Source organism: Pteropus alecto, unplaced genomic scaffold (genome assembly GCF_000325575.1).
Source record: "Pteropus alecto unplaced genomic scaffold, ASM32557v1 scaffold50, whole genome shotgun sequence".
Classification (NCBI taxonomy): Eukaryota; Metazoa; Chordata; class Mammalia; order Chiroptera; family Pteropodidae; genus Pteropus; species Pteropus alecto.
Window position 1 is genome coordinate 7,949,498 of NW_006431918.1, and position 6,708 is coordinate 7,956,205.

The following is a 6,708-nucleotide window of genomic DNA, read 5'->3' on the forward strand; positions in this document are numbered from 1 at the left end:
TCTTTCTCTCTCCTCTCCTAATCTCTCTCCCTCTCTCTCCCTTACTCCCTCTGTCTCCCTCTTTCCTTCTGTCTCTCTTGCTCTCTCCCTCTTTCTCTCCCCCTTTCCTTCCCTCCCTCCCTCCCTCCCTCCCTCTCTCCCTGGCTCTACCTCTTTCTCCCTCTGCCTTGCTGTTTCCTGGAGTTATTTAGTTTATGAATGGTCCAGGGCCATCATGAGGGGGGTGGAGCTTCAGTTCCTACAATCGCTATCCAAGCTGTCACTGCTTTAGCCAATCCGAGAGAGAAGACAGGCATGCTTGGTCGATGGTAGCAGCCACCGCTGCGCTTGATAAAGAAAAGGGGTAAAGAGAGAAGTAAGAAAATAGGAGGAGATAGTAGAAGTCAAATGCTCACACACATTTTACAGCCCCCTCTTCTTTATCGTCCTCTCTTATCAGTTGCAAGGAAGAAAAAGAGTCTATATAGAAGGGACTTCCTGGAGATGGCTGGAATAACCGAGGGAGAGTAGCAGTGATTCAGAAAGGTTCACTTTTTTTTCTATCAACATTGTGAAGAAGATGCAAACTTTAACAAAATTATTTTCACTTGAAGGCACATGGGAGGAGGAAGGGGATTTGGGAAAGAACCGAAATTTTTCTAGGTACTGTACTCCAGCAACGTCTTCTTTTTCTTCCTTTCTCCTCCCATTGTTGCCTAGAGCTAGAGCAGTTCTTTTATATGTGCACCAGTTGGAGGGTGGCGGAGTGGATATGAGGTGAAGGTTTATGACTATAAATCTCTTTTTAGTAATTTCCACATGCTTTTGAAAAATGGGGCAGGGCAAAAATAGTACAAACGCCTTGCTTGATATTTCATAATTAAGATTTGGGTGTAGTTAATGCTGTTACTTTATTACAAGGACTAACTAGTTATTAGAAAATACGTTTAAGTTGTGAGAGATGGTACAAATGTATATATGGTAGAATTTTGTTGGTTATATGTTTGAGTTAAAATAAGCCACTAAAACCATTTTTAAACTTACTGAAAAAGAAGGGAAGTAAATATGAACCTGAGTTAGTTTCCTTAAAAAGTCAGTTGTAAATCTAATTTTGAATATATTCTCAGGCAGTACAGTTTCACTTGTAAAATGATTTTATTTTCATAATTGACTCTTGCTTTTAAAAGACTTCACTGCTGCAAAAATCTATAACTATCCTGTTATTGATTACACAGATGGCTTCACTCCTCCCTTGGCATTTCAGTGAAACTCATGCATGTGCTTTTAGTATATATGTTATCCTTTCAAACTGTACCCATAGTAGCCTTTCAGTACTTTTGGAGGAAAAAGCTGTAACAGCATTTGCAATTTGCTTAGTATTGAGAGTTTATGTTCGAACCTCAGGTGTCTGGTCTCTGAGTCATTTTAAGACAAATTAGGTAGATGGGATTATTTTTAGTTAGATTTAGTTATATTCCTATAGCATTTGTTTCTAATGCTATAGGAATAAAACTATGAAGCTGTTAGGAGGAAGACTTCATTTTGCAAACGCCAGTATGTGGCTTTTGCAGGACCCCTGGGAGGGCTTGACTTGTGCTCTCAAAGCTAGACCAGGTGAACCGATATTCAGTTGCATAGGGGAAGTTTATTTCTCCCCTTCTACTTGATGTCAGACACTTGGACCTCTTAGTTCTTCCTTACATATCTGGTGCAGAACACTGGCACCTAGTCGGCCTCTCTAAAGAACTATTTGGCCCTTTCTTAAAAAATTCTAGTCAGATTTATTGCCTAGAATCTGTCTTCAGCAGCAAGGAGTTGGGAAAAGCAGTCCGAAATAAACATACTCGCAACTCAGAGTCAGAGCTTTAGTCAACGGCTCTGGAGTGTCAGTCTTGGGGCAGCCGCTTGACTCCAGTTTTCTTGGGGGCGCAGCTTGCATCTCAGAACGCTTGGCTGCAGAAGGATCGGGAGGAGCAGCGGTGCCTTCGTGGTTCGTGCGCGTGTGGGAAGCCCAGGCTCCGTCGGTAATCCAGCTATTGCCCGCGGATCACACAGGCGCTCTGGGAAATTTTACTGGGCAGAGGGGCACTTCGCTGTGGGGAGTTGTGCGACCAGCCAGGAAAGGATCTGTAGCAGCTTCTCCCGAGGGCAGTTACTGGGCGTAGACTTGTGGTGGGGCGGGAAGGTGCAGAGCTTTCCCTCCCAGACCCTTGAGGTGGCCGCTTCTTCATCGCCTCTGTCCGCCAGGGGCTGAGGCCTCACGCGTCTGCTGGCCTGGCCTGCGAAGCCCCAAAGAGAGTGAATGTTTGCAAAAAGACCCCGGGGGTGATGGCAGGAGTCCATCCTCACGGCTCCGGTGCCACCGGCCGGGTCCACTGGTAGGTGCCCAGCGTCCAGGTCCGCGCCCTGTCTTCTGGGGTGGGGCAGCCCAGGCCACGCGGATCGCCACCGCTCTCCTGACACCCCACTCCACTGCTTCTCCTGGCTCTGTCAAGCATGACTGAGCTTCATCGCACCCTTGTCCTCGCATTTCTCCACTTTTACATACAGAGGCTAAGGGATGATAAAACGTTACAAATGTTTTGATTTAAAAACAATTCATTACCAATTTACCCTGTCTAAGGTAGAAGCTCTAGTAAATAATAAATCAGTTAAACAAAGGCGACTTTAATTTATTGCCGCGGTACTAATTAGAAACATCATTCGAGCAATAAACTTAAACACTTCCAGCAAATAATGCTCCCTCTTGCTAGTTCCCTGCCCCCCTCCCCCACCCCAACTCACTCTGTGGCTGCCTCAGCTCTTAGAGCTGCTTCAGCTGTGTGTTTGCGGATTCCTTCTTCCTCTGGTTGAATAATTGAAGGGGGAAACGTATCTGAGGAGGCTGTAATTGAAGAGCCCCTGTCACCTCTGCTTTTATGTATGTTAGTATAGAAGTCCATCAGCAGCTCCTTGATGGCGTATTAAAACGAAGTGGCAGTCCCTTCTGCAGGAGATACCGTATTCTATTAAAGGAGACCAAGTGAGAGAAAGAAACTCTAGAGGCTAAAAGCCACTTCAAGTCTTCAGGCCGATTGATCTGTGTTCTCTTGTTATAATCCGTCTCATCATACTTGAGTTAATGAGGCAAAAGAGGGGGAGTGAAATCTGATGGTCCTTGACAAATTCATTAGGGAGGCTGCAGGACATTTTATTTGACTGTTAAACATCTTGTTTGTTTGGTTTAGGCAGTGCCAACTTTGGCGTGCTTCTGCCCAGATCTGTGATGTTGGGCTAGCTACAGACATTCCTTAAAAGAGGAAGAGGAATACAGGGTGTGATTTGAATTTTTTTGTGTTAGATTTCCAAAAGTCCATAACCTTTAGACTTCTCTAGACTTTACCTTTACAGTCATCACATTAGGGGCATTTTATGAGAATGTAGATGGTAATACTGAGGTGGAAGTGTTTTTAGTTACTGTAAACTAAAATATGTATGTTTAAGCTTTAGTCTGAAATTTTCCCATATCCTTAAAAAGTGAGTCAAGTTATAGCAGTTACTGTACTAGTTTTTAAAAAAATGTCAATGCGTAAGCTCCAGAATAGCTGGGTTACACACTATGTTCTGTTTTTACTTGATCGTGGTTAAATAAACTTTTAATTATTAATTGAATTTTCTCTTTCAGTGAAACTCAAAAAGTACAAAAACTTGGAAATAAAGTTTTTAACTATTTTATATAAATATTTTCAAAAGAAAATAGCCATATTTTAATGGGAAGGCCTTTTATATCTAAAATTTGGAACAAAACTGGGTACTGTTTGAATGGTGCTAGAATAAGGTGATGAGTTGACAGAATGAATACTTTAAAAAATGAAAATATTTCAAATCGAAGAATAATGGACACTTAAGCTAGAATGCTAATCTTATATTTTATCCTAAGATAATATAATACAGTACTTGATTTTCTCAGTTTTTTTCTTGAAAAGAAACAATCCAATTGTTTTTGCTTTCTTGTATAGAGCATTCAGTCATATTTTCCTTCAGCAATTGACTTAAACAGCCTCAGCTTAAGTGCTTTGAGAAAGAACCCTGTCTTCCATTTATAGGAAAACAGTATGAGAAAAAAAAGAAAACTAATGCTCTTTGCTTGTCATTTTTATCCATTCCTGCACCACCGATGAAGCTGGAACTGCTGCAGGGAATGTATATATTTGAAAAGAAATGATTCAGTAGTTCATGTTGTGTTTCTCAGAAGCAAAACCAAACTAATGGCTGAAATCAGTGCTTCTGTACATCTGACAGTTATAATCCTGTTTACATTTCCAGAGACTAGAGAATCCTTAAACTGTTTTTTTTTTTTTTTGCTAATCTTTACTTAGAAATGCGTTTAGTAGTTAAATTTCAGTGCATTTTTTACTTTATCATATCACCGAGACTTAAAAAGATACCTATTATTTTATTATCTGTAGAAATAAAATATTTAGAATATTTCAGTAATCTTTACTAAACAGTATACAGATTTTAGATTATATGATTTTATGATATAAAATATTTTCTAGGAAAACATTTTAGAAGTATTCAAAAATAATCAGATGATTATCATTTAAAAACAGAACTCTGAGGGATTTTTAGTTTTTGGAAACAATGGACCACATGTTTGCTTGTATATATACTTATCTCCTAAAATCTAATGCTGAAACATCTATGCAGTTGCTAAATTTTTGATTCTTATATGCTTAAGCATTCAACATGTTTATAAAAATGCTTGATTTTTTTACAAGAAAAATTTTTTTTTTTTTTTGGTCAAAATGTAAATGAGGATATAACAACCATTAAATTCTCCGGATTTAAAATTCCAGTAAAAACAGAAAGAAAGGTAAATAGCCCAGACAATTTGTTAGCGTATTAGTTGATGAAATTTTATTGAATTAATTATATTAAAATATCTGTAAGAAGCTCTAACAATATTGTCAAGATTATACTATCCACATTGTTTTAAAAGTCAAAGTAAAAGCACGTTTTTTCATTCACTGTCAAATGATTTAATTTTCCAAAACTTCGAAGTATCATAGAGATTGTTTCTACATTGTTGATAATTATTCAGGAATCAATCTGGAGAATAATCAGTAACTGAATATTTTCTTTGAACACATCACTATAGTGCCTTTAATTTTAAATGGTCAGAAATGCTGTTGAAACAAGTTGGTTTTTCCCCTCACAATATAGCTGGGGAAAAACAAAACAAAACAAAAAAACAACAACAACACACCTTCTCTTCGATTGGTAACCCAAGGGTATTGTTCTCATTTGAACAGCTTGAACTTAAGATGATGTTCTGTCAGGTAAAAGCAATAGCTTTACCTTTGCATAGTAAGCTATCAAACTGTACTGAAACATAAGTGCTTTTATGTACTTTTGCATATTGTATTATGGGCCTTTTAAGTTTGGGTTACTTTGGACAATATATATGATTAGTGACGTTTGCATCTCTTAGACTGTACAAGTCTAATTCTTATTTAGTACAATAAGACAAATGGAAGTATGATATATGTTAGTTTTTTTCCCCAATTTGAGTAACAGTTGTATATATGAATGCTTTATTGAGCTATACATAATTTGATCTCACTAAAATGTACAATGATAGAGCAAAAAAACTTGCCCTTAGGAAAATGGAAGTAAGCAGCTTTTAGCCTGACCAAAAAGCATACTATTGTATTATTGAGTTAGGATATGGAATTTAAGAAAATCCAAGTTAATTCAACAAGTATTTTTCAGGAGGTGTTTCATTAAACATACTGTATTTTCAGTTATGTGTGTATATGTCTTTTGCTCTTACCAAGAAATCATGTAACTTTTTCTCATTTTAAATATATACATTTTTCTGTTGTAACAATTACATTCTTTTATTTCCAGTTCTGAAAAGTTAGAATAAGGTTCTGTCTCTTTCCTGCCTGCCTGCCTGCCTGCCTGCCTGCCTGCCTGCCTTCTTGCCTGCCTTGCAAGTTTTGCAGTGGAAGGCGATGCTTTTCAATGCGAGGCCGCTGCCTGCCTGCCTGCCAGCACCTCCGCCGGCTGTCACGAAAGATTTTCCTTCACCGTGACGGGAAGAAAATATTCCATAGTGCCGAACCCTGGCTTTTCACACCCCGACCCTCACCCCGACAGACACAGCAGGCAGGCACACCCTCATTCCGAGTCAAGGAGAGGGTGTCCCGATCCGGTTTTGGTTTCAGGTTCGGTGCGTCTCGATCGTCATCGTTCTCACCGCGGTCCAACGATGGGTGTGGGGGTGTGCGTGTGCGTGTGCGTGTGCGTGTGCGTGTTGCGGGGTGCCGAAAACGGACGCCGCCCACGGTGGACCGTTTGAAACCGTGGGTCGATCACGGTGCACGCGGCGCCCCGGCAGCCGAGTCCGTTCCCATCCTCCTCGTCCTCGTGTTCGCTCTGTTCTGGCCGGACGTGGAAAACGAAACGACCCCGGGATCCCGACTGAGAGTCGCGGCGTGCCCAGTGAGGGTCTCCCCCCCCCCGCCCCGCCTCGCCTCGGCCCCAGCGCGCCATCCGAGACCCGCTTCGCTCTCGGGGGTGCCATCCGTGGGGTTCTTCCGTGCGTGCCCCCCTCCCTCCCTTTCCCTTTCGACGGGTGAGGAGGTGGCACGGGACATTGCCAGTGGGTTCTGTAGAATGACGCCGAGGATTTCCCGTGGGAAGTGGGCCGTGGGACGGGGCGGCGGTGGGGGGGGGGAATAT

The 6,708-nt window shown here is 41.2% G+C and overlaps 1 protein-coding gene across 1 annotated transcript in view; it reads left to right on the forward strand.

Moving 5' to 3' along the window:
• LRBA (LPS responsive beige-like anchor protein) overlaps positions 1–6,708 on the forward strand; it is a 558,252-nt gene that overhangs the window by 320,733 nt on the left and 230,811 nt on the right. The window lies entirely within an intron of this gene.